Source organism: Mustela erminea, chromosome 4 (assembly GCF_009829155.1).
Source record: "Mustela erminea isolate mMusErm1 chromosome 4, mMusErm1.Pri, whole genome shotgun sequence".
NCBI classification, from domain to species: Eukaryota; Metazoa; Chordata; class Mammalia; order Carnivora; family Mustelidae; genus Mustela; species Mustela erminea.
In genome coordinates, this window is record NC_045617.1 from 73,459,136 (window position 1) to 73,486,919 (window position 27,784).

A 27,784-nucleotide genomic window follows, 5' to 3' on the forward strand; every position below is an offset into this window, starting at 1 on the left:
CCCCCTCCCTCTGCCTGTCTTTCTGCCTACTTGTGATCTCTCTCTGTCAAATAAATAAATAAAATCTTTAATTTAAAAAAGAGATATTAAAGTGATTAGGCTTCCTTAATATCTTAAATTACATAGGAAGCATTGTTACATTAAAAATAATGGAGAACTTGATGAAGGGACACCTGGGTGGCTCAGTCAGTTAAGTGTCTGCCTTTGGCTCGGGTCATGATCTCAGGGTCCTGGGATGGAGCCCCATGTAGGCTCCCTGCTCAGCAGGGAGTTTGCTTCTCCCTCTCCTTTTGTCCCTCCCCACCGCTCATGCTCGCTTTTCCCCTCTCAAATAAATAAATAAAATCTATTTTAAAAATAATGGGAAACCTTCTTTATGGATATCCTTGTATGGATATGTTATTAATAAAAGTCTTTTGGAAGTTATATGAAATTTCTAAAAATATGCTATGTAATGTTATCACTCATAATTCCATTATTATTTTAAAATGTGCGGGTCAGCAAATACCTGAATTTCCTTGTCAATTGCATTATAATGAATCGCACAAGATCTTTAACCATAGACATGTTTAAGACATTTGCCATTCACAGTTATTGTCTTACTCTGATGCTTTGGGAAAAGTGCTTGTCTTCAGGGAGATTCATGAAAAGAACTCTAATGAGTAGAGGTTTCATATAATTTTCAGATCATACCACTAAACTGGGTATGAATTTGTAGGACACAAATGGAGAAATTGATGACTTCTAAAACTACTGACAAAAGATCAAGATCAACACCAGTTAATTACATGAGAATGAATGAACTAATAAGGGTGATTATAATTTTTATTATTTTTTGTTTGAAACATGTGCATATACTCAGATATGACCAGACAATTTTAAAGATCTAAGATTGACTTCATGGAGCCAGTAAATCCCCTTGGAAAAGCCAGTCTGACACCTTACTTACAGGATTCCTGGCAGCCTTACCAGATGTGCAAGGCAGGTCATTTCCTTATAGCCCAGGAAACTCAGGATATTTTGAAGATCTCAGAAAGAGAGGATTTACCCAAATCTTTAGGTATTGCAGGTGAAGTCTGATGGCCAGTCCTTGGTGTGGTTTCTTTGATAGATAGAAGTAGGGATGACTACAGAGAGAAAAATATATATATGTGTTTCAATGGAAACTATAGTACACGTTGTGAATATAAGATTCTAATCCTCTTGGGGCGCCTGGGTGGCTCAGTCATTAAGCATCTGCCTTCGCCTCGAGTCATATCCCAGTCTGCCTTCATCTCAGGTCATGGTCTCAGGGTTCTGGGATCAAGCCCCGCACATCAAGCTCCCTGCTCAGCAGGAGCCTGCTTCTCCCTCTCCCACTCCCTCTGCTTGTGTTCCCTCTCTTGCTGTGTCTCTCTCTGTCAAATAAATAAATAAAATCGTTTTTTAAAAAAAGATTCTAATTCTCTTAATTGTCTTTGAGGTTTTACTTTTTACTTGTAAACTAAACTGAATGTTGAATTCTTCTCATATCATCCAATATCCGGCTATAACTCTCCAAACTAACATTTCCATTCCTTTCCCCCACCTTCTGACTTAGAATCATTGAGAACTACAACTTTCCTTTTCCTGAAATCATGCAAGCTACAGTGGGACAATTTTATATAAACCTCAGAGAAATCACCAAAACAGCTCATATATGGACAGGCTTCACACCCAGTTGCTGTTTGGGTCACTCAGAAAGATCACCAGAGACATTCAAACTCTAAGCCAAGAAAGTCTATCAGTCCTCACCGCATCTGAAGGTGCTTTGAGCCCAAAATCTAGAAATCTTTTTTTTTTTTAAAGATTTTATTTATTTATTTGACAGACAGAGATCACAAGTAGTCAGAGAGGCAGTCAGGGAGAGAGGAGGAAGCAGGCTCCCCACTGAGCAGAGAGCCCGATGCGGGGCTCGATCCCAGGACCCTGAGACCATGATCTGAGCCGACGGCAGAAGCTTTAATCCACTGAGCCACCCAGGTGCCCCAACATCTAGAAATCTTAACAGGCTGCCTTTACAAAGTAAGAAACTGGGATTATCATGTGCTCCAATTACTAACCTCTGTTTTTTGTTTGTTTGTTTCCATAGAAACTCTTACTAAATACCTGGTGCCTCTTATTAAATGTCTGGTGCAAATCCTTGCACCATATTGGCCTAATAACTCAAGAAAGTCACCTGCATTGTCACCTCCTAAAATGAGACACAACCCTTTAACTGAACTGACCTATTCCCAGGACTAAGAGGTTGGCTCCCTTAGTTGTTCCTTAGATGAATAATCTACCAACTCAGGACCTGTTCAAACTTACTGCACACTACACCTTTGGCTCAAGGTGTTGAAATATTTCACAATATTACACAAATCCTTGAACAGATTCCCAAGGCCTCTGAGATCACTGATCCCTTTTTTTGTCTGGACCTTTAAATTTGGACAATGAGTCTACAGCCATACCACCTGAACGTGCCCGATCTCGTCTGATCTTGGAAGCTAAGCAGGGTGGGGCCTGGTTAGTACTTGGATGGGAGACAGTGACTATGCACTCAATTCCAGGCTATTGCCTATAGAATTATTATAGGATTTGCTACTCTGATCCTTTTTAGATGTGCAAAGTCTGGGTTACAACAGAGCCCTGCCCCTGACTTTTAGTATATCAGCCACTCAGGCAGTTAGTGTCCTCATCCTAAACTCTGATATTGTGGTAGCACCGGGTGGACTCTAGTATAAACCCTGATAGTTGTGGGGTTTCTTTCTTTTTTTTAACACAAGTGCCTGATTTAAGCTTTGATTGCTGAAACATTCCCTTCAAAGAGGCATCCATTTCAAAGATGGCTATCTCAAATACATTTGTCTTCAGCTACACAACTAGAAAATGAATCACACACACCCTGCCCCTCTATGAAGTTCCTTCATTTTACAGATCTTGACTGATTTCAATAACTCCATCTGGGGCGCCTGGGTGGCTCAGTGGGTTGGGGCCTTTGACTTCGGCTCAGGTCTTGACCACAAGGTCCTATGATGGAGCCCCACATCGGGCTCTCTGCTCAGCAGGGAGCCTGCTACCCCCCCCCCCCCGCCTGCCTCTCTGCCTACTTGTGATCTCTGTCTGTCAAATAAATAAATAAAATCTTTTAAAAAAAATAACTACCCATCTAGGCCACTTGCTTTTTTTCTTTTCTCATGCTTTAAATTCTCCACCCGTAACTTTTATTTTCACCAGTGAAGACTGAGCCAGTGAAACCCTAGTCTCCCACTCTTGCTGGTTGTAAAACCAGAACCCAGCCCATGCATCCCCTCCCCCCCCCCACCCCTCTTTCTCTCTCTCCCAAAAATATCACTATGTGGCCCAGGTATGTCATGTCCTTCCCAGGATTTATCAGTAGTAAAATTTTGTTCTTCCAAATTTTCCTGATAGTCATTGTTGAAGGGGATCTTGCAATGGTAATAAGAAACACAGGGCTGGTCCAGCCACATATTGGTTATTGCTAGGCTGGGACTGGCCCAGAACAACTGATCAATCAGAAAAGGGGAGAGGATCCTGGGAGTTAGTTCAGCTGAATGCTTAAAATGGCAGGGAAGATCTGGACAAAAATGTTAATGGTCTCCTACTACTGGATCAAGGGGTCCACCTCCTTCCCTCCTTTCTTGGATTCTGATTTTTACTTTGGTTTTCTGAGATATGTTCATTGTCTTCCGACATGTTCCCTGGGTTGCTTATGCTGCTCTCAACTGGTTCCTACTGCTCCGAACTAAAAGAATTCTGTGAATGATGTTACAGTTGAGATAACTTGAAGTGAAAGAAAAGCACATTCCTTGGAGATTGCATGGTAGAATTAGCATTCTCTGTTTCTCAGTGAAAGGCTTCAACCAGTCCTTGTGTACTATTCCATCAGAGCACCTACCACAAAAAATATCTTAATTGTTTCACTATCAGGTCCCCCACTAGACTGTAAGCTTTATGAAGAAATGGAACATTATTGGTTTGCACACTAATGAATCCCAGGCTTTTAGCACAAGTGGATTGTGCCAATATTACTGAGTAAAGCAGTTGATGAGATAGACATCTTGTCATCCTTACCATATTACATTTGGCAATTTTGGCTAAGTTCATTTTGTATTACTACCACATAACTACTATTTTCTCTTTATTTATTATAGGGTTTCCATTTATCCTGTCTTAACACTTTTCTTCTACTAAACCTTAAACCTAAGTCAATTCCTTTGTTTTATAAGGCTAAATTCATTCTGAACCCATATTATGAGCATAAGATGACAGCTTTCCTCAGGAGCTGTGTTTTAAACATGAAAAATGAAGAAAATATAGACTAACAAAAAATAACAAATAATGTAACTTGGAAGGAACTACAAAAAGTTGACCCAACAAATTATTCCTTCTGGTCCTTTCCTCCATGTGAGAAAGAGGGGAGAAACTTCATCTGAACCTCTTCAGGAGAGGTTCTGTTGTCAGGGGAGAAGCAGTTTTCTGTTGGAAGGCTTCTAGTGGGGCTCCTGGGTGGCTCAGTGGGTTAAAGCCTCTGCTTTTGGCTCAGGTCATGATCCCAGGGTTCTGGGCTCTCTGCTCAGCAAAGAGCCTGCTTCCTCCTCTCTCTCTGCCTGCTTCTCTGCCTACTTGTGATCTCTGTCTGTCAAAAAAAAAAAAGGAAGGCATCTAGGGTAGCAAACACAGTTTGCAAAGCATTAAAATCAGTAATCTCACATCATGGGTTTGGCTGAAAGGCAAGAGCAAGGTTATTGACTGGCAAGTGATTTGGATCTGTATTAAAACAGCTGTTGAGTGAATAGATCCTGCCTTACCTATGCATAAATTCCTCTTTCCTTCCAAGATACAGCATATGTAAACATCTGAGCTAAGGATAAGGGTTATAAAAGAGTTCTATTCAAAGTCCCCTCCCCAGCCAAGCTTATATACCAAACTCACAGGTATCTGTACTTGCCCTAACTCTGTTTTTCTAGGTCACAGTGCCCCACATTCTCAGAAAAGAGACTACAACTACAAATCATATTCTTCTATAGCCAGACCACAACCCACATCCCAGACAAGCCCCACACAGAGTCCCTTGAGAAACCTGTTACCTTCTGCTCTACCTCAGAGTCCCTCCCCTCCACACAAGCCTTTCCCAAGGACACCCCTGCAACCCTCTGAAATCCTTAAGTGAAATAAGTCAGTCAGAGAAAGAAAAATGCCATATGATTTCATTCACATATGGAATTTAAGAAACAAAACAAATGAGCAAAGGGGGGGGAAGAGAAAGAAATACACGCTTAGGTCTGTGGGTTTAATTCCAGTATAATTAACATATAGTGATATATTAGTTTCAGGTATATAATATAGTGATTCAACAACTCTATACATGACTCAGTGCTCATCACATTAAGTGTAACCTTCATCCCCTTCACCTATTTCACCCATTCCTCCCATCTCCCATCTGGTGTTCTCTATATTTAAAAGTTTCTTAAATTCCACAGATGAGAAAAAAGACAGTCTCTTCAAGAAGTGGTGTTGGGAAAACTGGACAGTGACATGCAGAAGAATGAAACTGGATGACTTTCTCACACCATATACAAAAATAAATTCAAACTGTATTAAAGATCTAAATGTGAGACCTGAAACCATCAAAATCTTAGAAGAAAACACAAGCAGTAACTTCTTTGACATCAGCCATATCAGCAACTTATTTCTGGAAATGTTTCCTGAGGAAAGGAAAAGAAAATAAAAAATAAACTATCAGGACTATAACAAAATAAAAACCTTCTGCACAGAGAAGGAAACAATCAAGAAAACAAACAGACAACCTATGGAATGGAAGAAGATATTTGCAAATGACATATCTAATAAAGGGTTAATACCCAAAATACATCAAGAACATAGAACTCAATGCCAGAAAAAAAAAAAAAATCCAATCCAAAATTGGGCAGAAGACATGAACAGACATTTTTCCAGAGAAGACATCTCGATAGCCAAGAGACACATGAAAAAATATGCAACATCACTCATCATCAGGGTAATGCAATTCAAAACTACAATGAAACAACACCTCACACCTATAAGAATGGTTAAAATCAAAAACAGAGGAAAAGGTGTTGACGAGGAGGTGGAGAGAAAGGGTCCCTTGTGAACTGTTGGTGAAAATACAAACTGGTGCAGCCTTGTGTAAAACAGTATGGAGGTTCCTCAAAAAATTAAAAATGTAATTACCATATGATCCAGTATTTCCACTCCTGGGTATTTACCCAAAGAATATGGAAACACTAATTTGAAAAAGATATATGCACTCCTATGTTTATAGTTTATAGCAGCATTATCTACAATAGCCAAATTATAGAAGCAGCCCAAATGTCCATTGATTGAGGAATGGATAAAGAAGGTGATATATACACACGTGTGTGTGCGCGCGCACACACACACACACACACACACACACACACTCAGGAGTATTCAAATATTACTCAGCATAAAAAGAGTGAAATCTTGCCATTTGCAACAACATGGATGGACCTAGAGAGCAAATGTTAAGTGAAATAAGTCAGAGAAAGAAAAATACCATATGATTTTACTCGTATGTGGAATTTAAGAAGTGAAACAAATGAGCGAAGGGGAAAAAAAGAGAGAGAGGCAAACTAAGAAACAGATTCTTAACTACAGAGAACAAACTGATGATTACCAGAGGGAAAATGCGGGGAGTGGTTTAAATAGGTGATGGGGATTAAGGAGTGCATTTTTGGTGATGAGCATTGGGTAATGTATCAAAGTATTGAGTCATTATATTGTACACTTGAAACTAATATTACACTGCATGTTAACTGATTGGAATTTAAATAAGGTCTTTTAAAAAACTAAAATTAAAATGCCAGGTAGGAGAAAGAGTTGTTGCCTCATCACCAAGGGCAAAATCATGTTACTTCAATCAAAATTAAATATTTTGTTGTACAGAAGCCATCTTCAGCGCTGGGGATAGAAAGTTGACTGGGACAGAGGCTGTCTCTGAGGAGTTTGCAGATACCAATATGGTCAACGTGCTTCTCAGGCTCCCCTGTGCTGTGTTGTGTTTCTCCTACACACATGGATTAAATACTATTGGTAGCAAGGGGCTTTCCTTTCACCACCTATATTTCTACCAATAAATATAGTCCTTGGGAAAATTAAACCCAAAGAGTGTACATTACTCTCTTTAATTTAGTCTTTGTTGAAAAAAATCCTTAAAGGCTTCCAATAGCCAAGAGAGAAAAGTATGTTTTTGTTGTCCTTATTATCCCATTTATAATTTTTTATATTGATAATGGTTCAACTCTTTCATCATTGCAAAATGTATTTTAGAATGAACTACGATGATTTATTTCTTGGCAAGAAGTATTTATTACGAACCTATTCTATCCATAATATGTTAGATATTATGAAATTTGATAAAGCAATTAATAAATAAGTTCAAAACAATGAAAACAAAAAGTAAACAAAATTAACAGCCTGAATATAATTCTAAAGGTAAAGTTATGTGATATACACAAGGTGGAGTGGTAAATTTCCGTATACGTATTTAGGTAAAATTTCAATGTGCAACTTGGCATTAGTCAGACAGTGTAGCATTTCAACTGACAGTGAAAAGATGGGAGATTTCTCTGTGTAGGAGAACAGGATGAACAGAGATTGTACAGGGTAGAGTAAAAAAAGAGAGTGGTCTCGCTGAGAAATATATCACAGAACAAGAAATCAGAAGCCATTATAAACCAGGCAACAGGAAGGGAGAGAAGGCAGTGGCATGAGAGTGGTGAACAGCTCCAGTTCAGCAACCACATAACTTGAGTTAAATCTTGGAGGCTGATGAACAAAAGACCATAAACTTTGGGCTTCTGAAAGATCATAGAAGATAATATTTCATTTAATTAATTTTCAAAGTAGGGGTCAATTACATTTTCTGTTTGTGTCTTGTTGCCTTTTAAAATACAAGTTGCTACATTCACCTAGACAAAAAGAGTTGGTGATTAATTTAAAGGCAGATGGCATAGACGCATTTCCCTACACGTATGGCTTTTTTTTCTGGGTATGATATTTTCTTTCCTGAAATTCAATTTTTAAAAATCTCACAGGAAGCACTTCTAAAATACAAATGATGGCTGCAGTAGAGAAAGGAAAAAGAACCCATGTTTCATCATATTGATTTCTGAGTTTTACTAAAGGAAATGAGTTCCCATTGCATATGGCTTGTGTGTCCAAATATCATATAGTCCCAAGATCAAGAAGCCTTGAGATAACTGTCTAGTCAGTGACTGCATATGCAATGTTTCTTCAGGGAGAACAGGAAGGCTGCTTGCCACCCAAATCAAATTCCTTACCTATAGACTGACTCCTGACACACTTACAAGGGAAGAAGACATTCATTTTATTTCATTCTTAAAAAAAAAAAAAGAAAGAAAGAAAGGAAGAAAGAAAAGAAATTCTAAATGAAGATATTTTGTGAACATAAAGAGCTGGTTTAAGTTTATTTCAAGTTTATTTTATTATGATGAATGAGGGTGATTCAATTATGACAGCAGAAGAATCACTGTTGTTTCTTTTTAAAGAAGTTTGAGGGTCTTTTTTTATTATTATTATTATTATTTTTTATTTATTTGACACAGAGAGAGAGATCACAAGTAGGTAGAGCGACAGGCAGAGGGAGAGAGAGAAGCAGGCTCCCTGCTCAGTAGGGAGCACAATGTGGGACTCAATCCCAGGACCTGATATCATGACCTGAGCCAAAGGCAGAGGCTTAACCCACTGAGCCACCCAGGTGCCCCAGTAATTGCTTTTGATCTATGTAATAATTTGATCACATAATCCCAACTCCCTTTGCCCAGGGTAAGTTTGCATAGTATATCTCAGCATGGGATAGCAATAAGTATTCTGGATCACTGATTTACTTATTTAAATAACTTACTGATATATATTAGCAAATGTAGCTTCAGTTTTCCCACCACCCATAACAATATAATTTTGTATTAAGTGAAATTTATATTGCAACCTCAATACTTTCAAAGTTTAAAAAATAAAAACATTTAAATTCTAAAGATGATAGTCTCTGACCTTTAATAAATATCATTTCTTCACTATCAAGGACTTCATGCTATTGTAGGAAGAGAAAATATCATATGAGAAAAAATCTAAAATGGATTTACTTTTAGATTCTATATCTATTGCTGCAAAAGGTAGTTACAGTTGCCATCTAAAACAAAGGGCGTCTTATATCCAGATTTGTATTAGATATTATGAAATTTAATAAAGAAATTAATAAACAAGCAATTAATGATAGTTGCAGTTGACATCTAAAACCATGAGGGTGTCAAACATATCCCATATGGAACTATCAGTAGATTCCTTTAGGTAAAAGAGAAAAGGCGACTTTTCAACAGAAGCAGCAGAAGGAGGACTATGACAAGTTATTGTAACTGTAATACATAAGTAGCCATCAGTTTGATACCTGTTTATCATTACAAATCTGGTGTATAATGTATGAGCGACACTTGTAGTTTAAGTATTCTTGATTGCAAACATGAGATCCTGGTTTTAAAATTGTGGTAAATACACCCAGAAAAGAAATTATGGAAATGATACAGACACGGTCATGTACTGCTGGTGGAGTGTAAATTGGTCTAACCTTTCCAGAAAACAATTTGGAAAACAAATATCAAGTGCCTTTAAAACTTATTCATGATTTTCGGACACTTTCAGCAATCTATCTAAGGAATGTATCAGAGATCTTTTGAAAAGACGGTATGGATTTTTTTTTTTTAACAGTACTCTTCAGGGCAAAAATTCACTCTACAAGAGAATGATTATATAAATCTTGCCATTTCCACATTACAAGATATTGTGAAGCCAATAATCGTGTTTTGAAAACTTTCAGTTATTTTTAAAGTTTTATGATTTAATGTTAAATTTTTGAAAAATGAGTAAGAAAACAAATCATATGATGGCATTTCAATTCTTCATAGTTTCCAGTGCCAGACAACAATGGTTGTTATATTTATTGATGGATCAATCTTAATATAGTACTGTTCTTTTAGGTCATACAGAGAAATCTATTTCCACTTCTCTACCATTTGAATATTTGAAATGAGTAGGAAGAGCTACCAAATGATCTGCCCACTCATCCTCAACCCTAACAAAATGTCACAACTTGTCCAAATTTAAACATTCCTGGTCCCACCAACCATTTCTTTCTTCATTCCTTTCTTCCTTTTTCTTCCTTCCTTCCTTTTTCTTTTAAAGATTTTTATTTATTCATTTGACAGAGAGAGAGAGAGATCACAAGTAGGCAGAGAGGCAGGCAGAGAGAGAGGGGAAAGCAGGCTCCCTACTGAGCAGAGAGCCCGATGTGGGGCTCCATCACAGGACCCTGAGATCATGATGTGAACCAAAGGCAGAGGCTTAACCCACTGAGCCACCCAGGCTCACCCTTCCTTTCTTTTTCCTTCCTTCCTTCCTTTTATAAGATTTATTGATTTATTTAATTGCCAGAGAAAAAAGAGAGCACAAGCGGGAGGAGTGGGGGTGGGAGAAGCAAGCTCCCTGCTGAGCAGAAAGCCCAATTTGGGGTTCCATCCCAGGACTCTGGGATCATGACCTGAGCTGAAGGCAGATGTTTAACCAACTAAGCCACCCACCAACCATTTCCTGTATGACATTTTCTATTATTTATTTAATGTGTATTTATACATAATGTTTTCTCAAGAGGCAGGTTACCATTGTTTGTGCTTTACACTGGTGAGTTGAAATGATCCTCAGGGTATTTACTGATCTGAGTTATCTAGAGAATCCAAGTAAGGCCTGGGACCATTCCAAGGAGAGTGAAATCTAATTTCTGCCCTCCCACACAAAGCTGTGGTCTTTGGAGGCTTATGCCTTCTGTAAAATGGTAAATAAGGCTAAATCTGTACAATTAGAAACTGTATCTGTCTTAATTTGTGCTGTGAGTGAGGAAAAATTCTCCCTTGAGTATCTGTAAACACAGCCATGATTTGGGCAGCTTTAGGGACCTAATTTAAACTACTTCTATGAATCTGGAAGTGCCAAGCTGAGAAATAAATTTGCTGCTGTCCCCCTTGGCAGAGTTCTGGGTACCTAGCAGAACATCCTCATTAAAGGGCTTACACTTAATCTAAGTTCTCAGAAGTCTAAAAATCAAGCAGATAAAATAAGGCCAAACATGACTTCACATCTCAGAATGATGAACGTCACAAAATTAAAATGTTTAAATGCTTGAAGGAAGTAGAAAGAAATAAAAATGAAGAAATTAACCCAATATTTTAATCCCAAATATTGGGAGATTTGAAAAGTAAACAAATAGAAGTTGTAGAAAAAATGTAATCATTGAATTTATACATTCAAGTGCTTTATTTTTTTTTTAAGAATTTATTTTATTCATTTGACAGAGAGAGATCACAAGTAGGCAGAGAGGCAGAGAGAGAGAGGAGGAAGCAGGCTCCCTGCTGAGCAGAGAGCTCGATGCGGGACTCAATCCCAGGACCCTGAGATCATGACCTGAGCCGAAGGCAGCAGCTTAACCCACTGAGCCACCCAGGCGCCCCTCAAGTGCTTTAAATAACAGACTACATGTAGCTTATAAGAAAAACTGGGGAAATGGAAGGAAGATCCAAATTAGTTTTCTAAAAAATTGCACACAAAAATAAAAACAAATACGAGAGAGATTAAGACACATGAAGGATAAAATGAGAAAAAATATAAGTATGTATACACATACATATATGTGTGTGTATATATTATATATGTACACATACATATACACACATTTATATTTACATACATAAATACATATATGTGTATTTATATGGTGTTCTGTAAGAAGCAAATAGGAAAAGGGAGACGAAATATTTCAAGAGATAATAATTAATAAATGTTTATAATTAATAAAGAACAAATCCTTATAATCAGAATAAAGGAAAATTCTTCCACAACATATCACAGTAAAAATAAAGAAAAGAAAAGACAGTGAGATGATATTAAAAGCAGTCAGAAGAAAAAGATTACCTACAAAGAAATAATTAGATTCACTACGGACTTCTCAATCTCAACAATGGTAACCAGAACATTTCAAAGGACTGATACAGATTAATTTCAACCTGTCATTACAGACACAGATAAGTTACTATTCAGGGATGTGAACAAAATAAAAACATATTAGAACAACAACCAAAAAATGGATTCATTCTTCTCCAATAAACCCTCAATAAAGGAATCCCAAAGTATATTTCAAAAACAAGAAAACAGTCACAGAAAAAATGAGAAGGAATAATGATGAAGAAATTGATAAAAATAAAGAGAATACATTTTTCTTAAAAACTTGCATAAAACAATAATATTCATTTCTAACTCAGGGAGCACAAAAAAAATTTAACAAAAATAGTGGACAATTACATAGTAAGAGAGATTTAATCAGAACTCTGTATCATATTTATTATAATTTTCAAAGGAGAAACTAAGAGAAATAGAATTTATAATTTCCAAGTCAGTGTGTGTGGTGCAGAGGCAGTAGAAGTTTTTTTTAAAAACTACAGTAATCCAAAAGAAATTCAAAATGGTGAAAAAAGAGAAACATAAAAATCAAGATATACAGAAAACAGGGGCACCTAGGTGGCTCAGTGGGTTAAAGACTCTGTTTTCGGCTCAGGTCATGATCCCAGGGTCCTGGGATAGAGCCCCACATCCGATTCTCTGTTCAGCAGGGAGGGGAGCCTGCTTCTCCATCTTGGCCTGCCTCTCTGCCTACTTGTGATCTCTGTCTGTCAAATAAATAAATAAAATCTTAAAAAAAAAAAGATATACAGAAAACAGGAAAAATTTAATATGAAAACTAGTGAAGGACAGAACAAGAAAGGCAATCTTCTGGCAAAAATCATTGTAGAACTATCAGGAAACTGGGGCACCTGGGTGGCTCAGTTTGTTAACTGGCTGCCTTTAGCTTCGGTCACGATCCCAGGATCCTGGGATCCAGCCACTGTCCAGGCTCTCTGCTCAGCCGGGAGTCTGCTTCTCCCTCTGCCTGCTGCTCCCCTTGCTTGTGGTCTCTCTCTTTCTCTCTCTCAAATAAATAAATAAATAAAATCTTTAAAAAAAAATCAGGAAACTGAATTAATGATTCATTTAAAAATTATACATCATGATAAACTGGATTAATCCCAGGCAAGAATGCAAGAACACTTTAGTGTTTCAAAGTTTACCATGGGTTCAGCATTTTAATATATTTAAGGAGAAAAGATAACTGATAATCTGATTAAATGGAGAAGAAAGTATTAATGAAATTCAGCATTTACTGTCACAATTCATAGCAACTTAGGAATAGGAGAAAACTTCTTTACTCATAAAAGGGATGTACCATAACTTATGGAAATTTACCATACAGGCTAGCAAAATGTCTGGTTAATTCACATTAAGATCAGGATTGAGACACCAATGCTCATTATTGGTGCTCACCAGTGCTCATTATTATTCAACATATTGAATAACATAAAGAAAACCATAGGAATCAGTTAGACAAATAAAAGAAAGAGATAAAATTAACCAAACATCATATTTGAAAACAATGTGTGTATAAAGAAAAGAATCCCTAGAAAATTACCTGATTTAATCAGATAAAAGCACAGTAATTGGAGATGAAATTATATATATACATATATATATCTCCATTAAAAAGACAATTGCAAATGATAATTTTAAAGATAGCATTCATAACATTGACTGAACAAATAAAAATACCCAAGAGAAGTAAAAATAATAAAGTGAATTTTAAAAAAACCTAATAAAACAAATGTATAAGCTTAGTGGAGAAAATAAGAACATGTTATTAGAAGATATTAAAGATATTAATCAAGTACATGCAGAAGAGACTCTGATATAGTAAAAATGTTTATTTTATTTTTAAGTAAACTCTATCCCCAACACAGGACTTGGACCCACAACCTTGATATCAAGAGTGGCAAGCTCTACCAACTGAACTGGCCAGTCATTCCAGTAGATATTCACTTTCATATCTTAACCTATACATTTAATGTGAACTCATTTCAAAATCACACCAGAGTTTGTTATGCAACTTGACAAAATGGCTTGAAAATGTGTATACAACAGGTAATGGCCAAGAACAGCCATGACAAATTTGAAAAAGAACAGGGTGGAAGGATTTGCCCGATTATAAACAACGCTTATTATAAAGCAATAGTAATTGAAACATTCTGTGGGCTCAGGATGAAACACAAGACCAGAGGAACAGAATAGTAAGCCTAGAAACAGAAGCACGCATAAACAGAAAGCTCTTATATGACGCATGTCATTGCTAACTGACAGAGACAATATGGACAACTTAATAAATGGTGCTAAATCATTGGTTATAAATATGGAAAAATAAGCTATAGCCATATGTTATATCATACACAAAAATCATTATCAGATTAAAACTCCTAAATATGATAAGGGAATGTGTAAGAATTATGACTTCGGGACAAAAAAAGAATAAAGAAGTTTGACTTCTCTAAGGAGTTACAAAATAAACCACATACAGGGACAAGACATTTGTAGCAGAAGAGGAGTCCAGCTCCTGGCTAAAATGCTATGTGCGATTTTTCAGCTCTGATCACAGGCGATTACAAAGGCTGTGCCCAACAGACCTCATGGAGGAAACTGCCTTCCCCATACTGGATGTGTGCAGCCTGCACATGGTGGCCTCGGTGGCTTCCAGAGGGAGCTGCAGTCAAGCACTCAGGCTCCATGGGATAGTGCTCTTTGAATATTTGTTTTAAATTCCTAGGTCTCTGTATCTGAGGCCTCGGGTAGAGAACCTCTTCAGGTACCTCTGCTGAGACCACCTTGTCAGGGAGAGGAGGGGAAGAGAGAAGATACTTGTCTCCATCTGCCTGTACATTCCTACTCCTAGCCCTTCCCCCTAAGCCTTTGCCCATCCAAGGTTCATAAAACTGATGGAGTATTTTGTTTGGTTCTCCCTCCACAGGAAGACGACTCCCATGTCTAGGCTGATTTACCTGACCCTTATTTGATGTACCTTTCCACGGGGAGAAATAGAAGGGAGGTGAGGAGTCAGTGCTTTCTCCAGTTGTAGCCTCCTGCTCTTGTCATGGCAGTAAGTCATTAAATGCCCATCTTTCTCATTTGGGGGTTCTTGTTGTAATTGGCTTCTATGATACACGATAGCTCAGCTCACTCTCCCAGATCTGTTGAGCTCCTGACAATGCATGATTGATAAATGGTTAATATCCAGAATATAAAATGTTTTCCTATAAATCAACAAAAGAAAAAAAATTAGGAAATGGGGAAAGAATCCAGACAGTTCACACAAAGGAGATGAAGGGGCCATAAACACATCAAAGATGCTTAAACTTTTCACACATATAAGATAGATAAAAGTTAGAAGTTGATAATATAAAGTGTTGGCAAGAATGTGAATAAATAGGAACCCCACTATGCTGGTGGTAGAAGTGCATAATTGTACTATGACATTGGAGAACAAGAATCCTAACTGGTACTGGTACAGGGTACAACATATGCAGCAACCAACATCATGAATCTTGTAAATAGTGTACTTTCTGTTATTTTGCATTTTGGAGGAGTCATTTATGATTAATCAAAAGAAAACATGATAAATACCAGGTTTGTGCTGCCAGCAAATCTTTTTTTTTTTCTTTTTTAAGATTTCATTTATCCATTTGTCAGAGAGAGAGAGAGCACAAGCAGGGGAGTGACAGGTAGAGGAAGAAGCAGGCTCTCTACTGAGCAAGGAGCCTGATGGGGGGACTCAATCCCAGGACCCCAGAATCATGACCTGAACCTGAGGCAGATACCCAATGCACTGAGCCACCCAGGTGTCCCACTACCACGAAATCTTATCACTCCTTGATTGTTTAACTTTTCTTTTCTTTTTTTCTCTTCCACTTAAGGCACTGTGGTCATCAGTTTAATTTGCTAGAAAACCCAACTAATGTTACTATACTTAATTTGGTTTAAATCCAAGTAGAGGTAATCAGAGATTTTTTATATTTTATTGTAATTTTAAAGTAACCTAAAATTATTGCTCAGAACTCTTTATCTTTTAATAAAGATCATTCTGTAATCATCTACATGTTCAGAGTCACCACATAGTTTACTTAGCTCATCATAAAGAGATGCTTCTTAGATACATATTTCAAATTTGTTCATCAGTATATCACCTAATTTTTGGTGTACCAGTTTCAAAATGAAGGAAAGAGCATTACAAGTCTAATAAAAAATACTTTAATTCCTATTGAAAGAAACTTGAGCTACAAAGAATTTACATCAGAGTTTTTTCCAAAAATTTTTAATTAACTCAAACAGGGTTGCTCATAAACAATATACTAGACAGATATAATTTTAAAAGCAGAATTGATGATATAATTAGCAGGGAGGAAAGAATTCAAGGAAATTGCATTTAATAGGATGAAGGCAGACATTTTTTAATTGATAAAATTCACAAGGAACAGCATGTGTGTTTATAGGTTAAGGAGTAATCTGTATGTATTAAAAAATATTACATTGAAATAGATGATATCAAAACTATTTTTATAAATTTTATTTATTTATTTTTTATTAACATATAATGTATTATTTGTTTCAGGGTACAGGTTTGTGAAGGATTTTATTTATTTATTTGACAGAGAGACTGAGAGCACAAGCAGGGGGAGCAGTAGAGGGAAAGGGAGAAACAGACTCTTCACTGAGCAGACAGCCCAACACAGGACACAATCCCAAGACTCTGAGATCATGACCTTAGCCGAAGGCAGACACTTAATGGACTGAGCCACCCAGGCATCCTCCCCCCATACAAACAAACAACAAAACTTCAAAACTACTCTAACTAAGAGGAAAAGCACCCAAAACACTATTTTAATAGAAAATAACGTACTTTTCTCAGTCCTTGATAAAGTAGGCAGAAATTGTATCTCTAGATAATCTGATGATATAATTAATAAAATGTATCAATTTCCCCAAATTTGTGCCCTATAAACACTAGACTTCTTTCTTTCTTTCCTTCCTTTTTAAAGATTTTATTTATTTATTTAACAGAGATCACAAGTAGGCAGAGAGGCAGCCAGAGAGAGAAGGACGCAGGCTCCCTGCTGAGCAGAGAGCCCAATGCCGGGGGGGGGGGGGGGGGGGGGGGGGGGGGGGGGGGGGGGGGGGGGCGCGCTTGATCCCAGGACTCTGGGATCATGACCTGAGCCGAAGGCAGAGGCTTTAACCCACTGAGCCACCCAGGCGTCCCAATACAACTTATTTCTTAATAACAATGGAAAATTTACAAAAATTGATCATTGAGTCACAAAGGAAGTTTCAAATTATAAAAAACACAAGTGGCATAGGCATGTTCTCTGAATATAATGCAATAAAACCAAAGTAATAATAAAAGTATGAACCAAAAAAATCATTTAAAAATTTAAAACTCAAAGGGATTTCATCACATTTTCATCCCTGAAGAAATCAAACTTGCACTTAAAAATTAAAGTGAGTCTTTATAAACATACATTCTCAAATCCCTAAATAAAAATTAAGCAAAATTAATTCAGTCATATGCTGAAAGTAATACACTTATTTTAAGTAACTCTAATTAAGAAATACTAGAATAGTTTTATATTAGAATATATATTCATTTAATTGACTCAATCAATAAGTCAAAGCCAAAATATATAATTATCTCGCTAGAAACCAAAACAAATTCAATAAAGTTCAATATCCATTCCTGCTGAAAGATTCATCAAAATAAAAAGTTATTTTTTGTCCATATTTATTAGTATTTATATAGTATTCCCATTTCTGGAATTGGTAAAGCATTTTATTGTAGACCAGTCCTCTTAACCAAGAACAGCTAGAAAAACTGATTAAAACTCCAAAGGGCATCAGATATGCGCTACAACGATATTATTGAGTTATCTGGCTCCGGGCCAGGAGGTGAGATTCTCTGAGTTCCGTCCTAAATCCCACCTGGATATTCTGGCATGATGGCTCCAAGTCTTTCTGTTCAAACAAGAGGAAATGTAAGGCATGTACTTCATTGAAATAAAGCAGTGTACTCCTCCTTCCCTCCATCCACAGTGCTTAAGAGAGGGGCAAGAAAAATGTTTACCCCATCATCTGAAGCTGTTTGAAGATGCCAGAATAAACCCAAGCCTGCCACACGGATCAAAGACAGATCAAGTCACAAGTCCCATACGATGGAAATTAATATTCACTACTGTCAGGAGTACTTTAAAAAAAAAAAAAATACCTAAATAGCCCAGGAAAAACATCTAGAAAGTTTCCTCCAAAATGCACACTGTATCCAAACTTCTTTATTTTTCACCTTTGGGCATTGCTACATAAACCTGCCAGTGTTATTAATGTATCTTCCTCTGTTAGCCCTCACTTTACTAAATATGGGAAGATCAGAGAAGCAGGTCCTTAAGAGAAGCAAGTGTTATTGCTTTTGAAGGAGGAACAGCTCTGCCTTTCCCTTTTCTAATGCTTAGGGTGCTGCAGGCCTTCTACAGGGGAGTTATGTGCAAAAGGGGAAAAAAAAAAAGCTGTATCTATTGAATGTTCAAAAAAACCTAATCTATAAAACAAAAATATACTTTCCCCAAATCTTAGGAAATATTTGGCCTTAGTAAAGAGCTTTCAAAATCTGTGTTGATGATAGACTGAAATCTTCATACTGTGTGTTTTGTCTTCCTAAACCATTTTAGTATGTAAGGTTTTAAACTTGTGACTTCTACAGAAGTTTTATATTTGTTATCTTCACACATAGACTGCCTAGATAGTGGACTCAAACAAATTTTTTAAGACATTATTTATTTATTTGACCTAGAGAGAGAGATCACAAGTAGGCAGAGAGAGAGAGAGGGAAGCAGGCTCCCTGCTGAACAGAGAGCCTGATGTGGGGCTCGATCCCAGGACACCGAGATCATAACGCATTGAGCTACCCAGGCGCCCCTCAAATGCTTTTGTACTCCACTCCCATCACATTGTAGGCTGTCCTTACCTCTGCTCCTGTTTCTCTCTCATGGTTCTGAGGCAAATGGGACTGGTGCCTTTTTGTTTTCTCTTAACAGTCTTTATTCACTTCTTTCATGCGCATATTACCCTGGCACGTAACAGCTTTTAAATGTATTCCTTTTTTTCTTCTTCCTGTCTTCCTTCCTTTCCTTTCCTTTCCTCTTCTCTCCTCTCCTCTCCTACTTGCTACTAACTACATCACCTAGGTCCAATGCTGAGCTTTTTAATATTTCTCTCGTGTCAATTTCTCAACATCAGTGTTTAAATTCCACCAAAAAAAAAAAAAAAGAGAGAGCATTGAAAATGGAAACACAACAGTGTTGTTTAGCGCCTCCATATTGTTCCAGTATGTAATCTGAAAAATTTTGAAACTGAAAGCATGATAAGCTCAGACACACATTAAATTAGGATAAATGTGTTCTTTATAAAAACAAAACCGCAAGTGAAAAATAGAAGACCTGTAAGAAAACTGACAGTAACATATTGAGGGGATGGAAGTTTTTATAGTTAAGATCAAATGACCCCACAATGAAGATCAATTGAATACCCAAACCCATTTTTGAAAGGAATTTAATTTAGTTTGATCTATGTCTCTAGACGGAAATAAATGCTTCATACATTAAGTCTGTAAATTGAGGAACATGTAGTTGGTAAAATACAACACAGTATATATTATCATTAATTTAGAGTTGAATTGGAAAGATGGAGGGACAGGAAGACAAAAAAAGGAAGAGGGAAAAAATAGATATACAGGCAGGAGAGCATAGGGAAAGAACGTGGGCAAGTAAGTTTGCTGAGCAGCTCAATCAGGTACTCTCTTGGTGCTTTATTTATGTATTTTTTTTTAAATTTAACTCTCACAGAATGCTGAGAAGCATTCATCAGGCACTTTTATTGATAGAAATTATCCTGTGGGTAAACCTGAGACTGGGCTCTACATAAGGGTATTTCATCCTTCCCCTCCTTCTGCCTTTGGGATCTGCCTGCCAAATAGAGCCATTCTGCTTTTCTTGGCCTGGCAGAGTTTCAAGGGAAAGGCTCAGCCTCTGTGTGCACAAAGTGCTGCAGCTGGAGCAGGAGCGCGGTGTGACTCTAGGGTCTGTATCATGAAGCCAGGGTTCAAAGACCCCTAAGCCTCATCCTTCAAGGCAGGATTTTCATAATAAACGAGAGATTTGCTCTCTGTCTGCTCTTTTGCTCTTTCTCTGTCCCCCTCCCTCTCTCACTCCCTGTCTCTCGCCCACTCTTCTTCCTGCCCTCCTTCTCTCTCAATTGATTCTGAAATTAGGCTGTGAAAAAAGGTATTAATATGCTCCGGGCCAACTAACTACTGCAACAAGACTGCGTAAACAGAACCACAAAATCTCAGTGGCCTATAGCAATCAGCACAGATTTCACTTTTGGATCCATTGGTCACATGGTGTGGCTCTCTGCTGAGTGTTCATTTTGAAATTCAGGCAAAAGAGGCAGCAGCTACCCACAGGAAGCTCTCACCATAGTAAGAGCAGAAGAGCAAAAATTCAAAAAGGCAAACCCTCCTTCTCAAGTGCATTTCAAGTTCTGCCTGGTTTCTATCTACTCTTACCACACTGGACAAGGTGAAGGAGCTGGGAAAGGCATGGCTTTTGAACAAGTTTTTAAAAGAGATAGCAAAGGGGTGGGTACAGGGAGAAATAAAGAATAGGGTCGGTAATTCAATCTATCACCCTCTGAAATCCTCAACAACTGCAATCAAGAAAAATGGAGAAAGGCAGGCAGCTCAGTGGGCATTAAGGAGTCCTGTAATTCTCCCTGCTTCGGCTGAAGAGCTTCATTTCTAATGCTTTGCATGAACCATACTACTGGATCCTTCCATATCTTTGCACATCCCCTTCCTTATCGGAAATGCCTTTTTCCCCACACTTTAACCTAGTAAAATACTACTACCCTTTAAGACTCAGACTCACATGTTACCCCAGTTTCAAGCGTTCCATGATTTCCTACTTTGGGGTGATTTGTCATTATAACTAATTCCTTCAGTGCATTTGTAGTTCCTCAAGTCCAAGGACTGTACAAGCAAACACATTTTTGCTTATATCTAGCATAGCAAATTTTTTAAAGAAAACAAAATGTGTAGTCAAGAGTTGGTGGAACCTCTGCCTTCAACTCAGGTCATGATCCCAGGAACATCGGGCTCTCTGCTCAGCGGGGTGCCTGCTTCCTCCTCTCTCTCTGCCTCCCTCTCTGCCTACTTGTGATCTCTGTCAAATAAATAAATAAAATCTTAAAAAAAAAAAAAAGTTGGTTAGTCTGGAAAAAAGTGAATTTTGATACAGCTCTTTTATTCATGTGACAAATATTTATTCAGTCCTCAAGATGCCCAGCTCTGTTGGGAGAGATAGCCATCATGATAGTACATGCTCTTGGGGCACTTGGCAGGCTCGGTAGGTAGAACAGGTGACTTTTGATCTCAGGGTTGTTAATTTGAGCTCCATGCTGGGTGGAGGGATTCCTTAAAAATAAAATACTTTTTTGAAGAAGGATATTACACACACTTGAGAAGAGGGATGGACAAAATACTGCACAAACTCAGAGGAGGGAACATCCCACTGCTTAGTGGGTCAAGGGATAAATATAAGCCACCACTTAAAAATAAAATCTTGGTTCTCCTCCCTCTTTTCCACTCAGCTCTGCTGCTACCTCTCACCCACACATGTTGCACAACTCCCCTCGTCCGTCTCCAGAGCTGCAGGACTGAGACACATGCTGCAGTCAGATGGGTTCATATATACAAAAGTCAAACAGTTAAAATGACTCCAAGTCATTCCTTTCAGGAGAACAGTGTGGCCTGTTTTTCCCTCAAATCTCAGGGCCCAAGTTAATTCTTTATGACACCTGGAAAGACACTTTTAGGTCACAAGGCAATTTTGACATGCCTTATTCCATCTAATCTTTATAGCCACTCTGTGATGAAATCTTCAAGTTGAAAAGGATCAAAGATTCCAACACATTCTATCGTTGCTATCATGTAGCTTAATGAACCTACTGGTGAGAATTTTTCCTGTAAACATAGTAACATGCCTTTATCTGAAAGATACGTATTTTTTAAAACTCTATGTGTGATATATATATGTGTATAGACATATACACATATTATACCAGCCAAAAAAGTTGAATTGCCATTGCCTACTATGCTCTAGATACTCAAAAGTTGTTTGATTACTTTAGAAGGTAAAGCAGGGCCTTGCTTGTCTGGTTGAGTTTTATGATAGCATATGTGGAAATCCTTTGAAAATAGTAACAAACAACAAAATATTAAATTTTATTTTTATATTTATTTATTTATTTGTTTGTATGTTTGTTTTGCTGTTCTTCAATTGCCTCATGCCTCCTGTTTTAAATGGATCCTCTGTGGCTATATACCAAGGCTGTTTGTTATGCTGTGCTGTGGGTATGCTATTCTCTGGGCTATCTGTAGTGTACCTATTTTAATTTTGTGTTTACATCAAAAGAGCTGGAAGTTTCTCTGTCCCTTAAGTCTATCATAAGAACACTCCAGAGTAGCTTTTAAGACGCATTACATAAAAGAATTTGGATTCCAGGGGTGCCTGGGTGGCTCAGTGGGTTAAAGCCTCTGCCTTCCGCTCAGGTCATGATCCCGGGGTCCTGGGATCGAGCCCTGTGTCGGGCTCTCTGCTCAGCGGGGAGCCTGCTTCCCCTTCTCTCTCTCTGCCTGCCTCTCTGCCTACTTGTGATCTCTGTCTGTCAAATAAACAAATAAAATCTTAAAAAAAAAAAGAATTTGGTTTCCAGAGAAATATTTACTATTGTGCAATTTTTTTTTGCACAAAGAGATCATTTTCAGCTCATTACTTTTTGGTGCTGACTAAATGATTTTTGCTTCCTTCAAGCATTGCTTCACTTTCTTCCACTTTCTTTTTGCAGAAACTCAGTTATTTTCTCAAAACCACGGCAAGCAACAGACTGGACTCCTAACTCTCTCCTCCTCCCACGCCCGCTGTGCTGCCCCCCACTGTCCTCCTAAAGAAGGAAAAGAAAGAAGGCTAGACAGTGGTCCATAAAAGCCAAGAAGATACACAGCCAGCTCTGCTTCCATGAAAAAAATATCTGAAAAATCTATAGGACCTGCCCAAATTGTGACTTGTAAAGAGTGCACACGTCTTTGTACTCTTACAGAATAATACATACTAAGATTTCTCAACTCTCAAAATAAATTCTCCCTTCTCTCCTACTGACTTTGATAAATAGTAATGCCTTCCAAAACATTTGAGTCATTGGTATGATTCATTCAAATTCAAATCATTTGGCAGAAAAAGATGACAGAAAAGAACAAGTTTCCATTTAAAAGGAAACTGGTTCAGCACTCACTCGGTTTTCTCTGGTTTTATAAAGCCAAATCAGGTTTAATGTCCCACTTTTGGCTTCTCAAGTTGGTTTCACAAAGTTTTTCTTTTATTCTTTGGTACTTACAAGTGTTGCACTTTTCTGTTAATCATTTAGGCAGATGTTACTTAATTTTTGTGTGTGAGTTGACTTTTCCTGAGTGATGTGAGGTTGCGTCAGAATGTGCAGAAGAACAGCCACTTTTGTTGTTATTTTACCTTGTTATTTCAGGGCGAGAATAAGTGAGGAGATGACAGATACTTTGAAGAGAGAAAAAAACTGTATGCTGCATCTTGTTTATCCATTTATTTGTCCAACAAGTAAGTTTTAAACACCTCTCACTTGGCAATTACTACAGTACAGGGGTGAAGGAGACAGGCCTGGTCTCTGCCCTCTTTAAACACAGAGGTTGGCTAAGAAGATATTTATTAAATATACACTCACAAGTGCACAGAGTATATATATTAAATGTATACTTATTAAATATACCATCAAAAGTTCATGGGTCTTTATAAGGAAGTATAAAGTATTTGGGGTAAGTGTCAAGATCCAATCAGGAAAACAAAAACTACCTGAATTCTTTCTTTCTTTTTTTTAATTGAAATAGAGTCGACACACAATGTTTCATCAGGTTCGGGTGTATAATAGAGTGATTCAACAAATCTCTCTGTTATGCTATGCTCACCCCAAGTGTAGTAGCTACCATCAGTTACCATATAATAATACTATTATAACACCATGGATTATATTATAGAACTATATTATAATACCATGGACTATATTATAATACTGTGGACTATGCTGTGCATTTTAACCCCTTGCCTTACTCATCCCATAACTGGAAAACTGTATCTCCCTCTCCTCTTCCCCTTTGCCCACCATCAGCTGGTTCTCTAGATTTATGAGTCTGTTTCTGCTTTTTCTTTGTTTATTCATTTGCTTGTTTTTTTAAGCAGGACTGGGTTTTTAAAAAACAGCAGGACTGGGTGCCTGGGTGGCTCAGTTGATTATGCAACTGCCTTCAGCTCATGTCATGATCCTGGAGTCCCAGGATGGAGTCCCAGGATGGAGTCCCGTATCAGGCTTCCAGCTCCACAGGGAGTCTGCTTCTCCCTCTGACCCTCTCCCTTCTCATGCTCTCTCTTTCTCTCTCTCAAATAAATAAATATAATCTTAAAAAATACATAAATAAATACAAATATAATAGCAGGGCTTTATTGCAGGGGAATGGTTACACAGGAGATGAAGAGCCGAGAAGCCCAAGAGGACAGCCAGGCCATCCAGAGGCTAGCAATGATGGCAAAACACCATTGCCCCCATCTCAGCCCAAGGGACAAAACACAGAGGCAGCACTATCCTAGCACAGGGGCCAGGTCACCCTTCTGGAGCTGGAACTCCATTAAGAAATGCAACTGCTGCCAGTCAAGGCGCTGCTATCAAGGAGACGGAGCCAGAGCACGTCTTCTGGCATCTCTCACCCTTCAGTTTCTCTCTGCTGTCCCACACTGGCAATACGCCAACTGGCAGTGAAGTTCATTCTTTTGCAAAATAGACCCAGACCAAGAAACGAATTTGAGGACCAGTTGGCTCAGGACCTGCACAGGGAATATAAAACAGGAATTAAGAATATTGAACCTAATGCTGGGAATATCAGTTTTGAATGCTCTACTCACTCCCTACCTCTATGTCAGCCTGGCTGTGTAATCACCCAGACAGAAATGTTTGCAGGCCGTCTTTTTTTTTTTTTTTTTTAATCTTTTTATTTATTTGACAGAGAGAGAGAGAGAGAGAGAGAGAGAGATCACAAGTAGGCAGGCAGAGAGAGGAGGGGGGAGAGGCAGGCTCCCTGCTGAGCAGAGAGCCCAATGCAGGACTCGATCTGTGGGTATTCTTAAAACAACCTTTCTTCTTTTTCCTTGGACATAAATCTGAGTAAAGAAAAAAATGAGGTAGAAGAAGCTCTAAAAATGTGTAAGAAACCAAAGAAGAAGGGATTTTTTAAAAAAAATATTCAGTATATTCAATATGCAGTATAGATATAAAAGAGAAACATAACAATTATTGAAGCACCATAAAGAAAACAACCCACAAAATTTGGGTTCGAGTTATAACTTTTGCATTTAGAAGCTGTGAGGCCTTTGGCGATTTATTTAACCACCTGATCTCAGTTTCCTTATCGATAAAATGAAATCAGTGACACCTCTCTTAAGATTTGTTGTGAGGATTTCCATACAGTGGAGACTTAGAGGTGGCAAACTGACTGGGGTGAGGGAGTGAAGGGTTAAACTCAAGTTTCTATGAAAAATAGCAATTTCCCACTTTGGTGCAATCACCAGTTAGAGTTCATGTATATTAACGACTTGGGTATATAGTAGGTGCTCAGTAAACAGTTACTTTTCTTTCTTTTTTTTTTTTTTTAAAGATTTAATTAATTTATTTATTTGACAGAGAGATCGCAGGTAGAGACAGAGGAGGAAGCAGGATCCCTGCTGAGCAGAGAGCCCGATGTGGGGCTTGATCGCAGGACCTTGGGATCATGACCTGAGCCAAAGGCAGAGGTTTTAACCCACTGATCACCCAGGCGTCCCAAAAATTACTTTTTGTATGTTTGTAAATCATTAAGTAAAACTTTGTGTGTAGTTTGTTCACTGGGAGTTCAGGTAGATGTTGAAAGGAAAATCCTTTGTTTTGTCATTCTAATCTTCATGTTTATCTATTTACTGACAATTAAACTAAAAAGTTAAGTAGGGGGGAAAAAATCCCTCTTTATTTCTTTTTTCTCCACAGTAATAACATTTTGACTATCTGCTCCAGTTTGTCATGTTGTCCTCTTAGACAACTGCAATCATGTCTTTGTTCACCATGGGATTCTCAGTGCCCAGGACAGGGATTCTTAGGACATAAAAGACCCTAAAATCATCTTGAAATACAGGCTTCACTTTAGTAATTGGTTGTTCAATGGGTAATTCTGAAGTAATTAACTTGTGGACAGCTACAGTTTAAAATTTAAAAATCATTCCCAACATACATTTGTAGAGGAAAGATTGAACCTACTGCTTCCGTATTGGAGCAAATGCTTTATGGAAACAGAATGTTCGCTGCGTGAATTGTCAACTCTCAACTAAATTTCTCAGGTGAGAGTCTAATTCCACTCAATGGGAGCTTACTATACAATTTAAAAGGTTATCATTCCAGTAGGAAATCTTAAAATAATGGTTGAGACTGAAGAATAATTTCTTTTTGGTTGAATTTCTTCTGTGTGAGTCAGAAAGACCAAAGTTGTAATACTAAATAAAATATTACATTTGTGTTAAATACCAAAATAATTTTGATGGGCGACTTTGAAAAATTATGCCATCCTTTCCAGATCTTTACTGTAGTATCTTCAGGTTACAAAACATCTCATATCATCTCTTTTTATAACTTCATTCTATTTATTTATTTATTTTTATTTATTTTTTAAGATTTTATTTATTTATTTGACAGAGAGAGAAATCACAAGTAGGCAGAAAGGCAGGCAGAGGGAGGGGGAAGCAGGCTCCCCACTGAACAGAGAACCCAAAGACATGGGGCTCGATCCCAGGAACCTGAGATCATGACATGAGCTGAAGGCAGAGGCTTACCCCACTGAACCACCCAGGTGCCCTTATTTGCTTGTTTTTAAATATTTTATTCATTTTTATTTATTTGACAAAGAGAGAGAACAAGCAAGGGGAGTAGCATGCAGAGGGAGAGGGAAAAGCCGGCCTGTTACCCAGGTGCCCCTCTTTTTATAACTTTAATATTAGGTCAAGGATTTTCTTCCTCTTTTGAACCCTTGCCATTACACACATAAATGACTCATGAGAGAGCTTTCTTTGCCTTATAATTTCTCAAGCTCCATATTTCCAAAAAATTTTGTCTCCACTTCAGCCTGACTGCTCTAAATTTTCCACTTTGAAGATAAAATCTCAAGGCTCTACCTTTATCTAGATTCTTTGTGCCAGATCTGTTTCCTCCCATATTTCTTGCACTTAAGCTTTGCCATCAGATAACCTCTGATTTCCCCTCCCCTTCTGGAGTCTCAGTACATTAGGGTGTCTTTTGTCTTCCCTTACCTCTCTATTTAGCCTAATCCCATGCTCATTTCAGTTCTGCTCTTCTTTCTAGCATCTTTGAGCCCCCGGTCTCTTTAGCCTCACACTAACTCACAACAACCCATACATCGTGATTACTGTTCCACTCACGCTCTTCGCTTCTGTTCCTTTTAATGTCTAATGGTACCACATGTCAAGATAGTGCTGACTGGATCTTTTAAAATTCTTGCAATTTTCATCTC

The 27,784-nt window shown here is 37.8% G+C and overlaps 1 long non-coding RNA gene across 1 annotated transcript in view; it reads right to left on the minus strand.

The window, feature by feature from the left end:
- Positions 1-27,784, minus strand: part of LOC116588480 — a 104,495-nt gene that overhangs the window by 65,464 nt on the left and 11,247 nt on the right. The window contains exon 2 of the long non-coding RNA XR_004284961.1: positions 970-1,127. This is a non-coding gene — a long non-coding RNA (uncharacterized LOC116588480). The remainder of the gene's footprint in view (positions 1-969; positions 1,128-27,784) is intronic.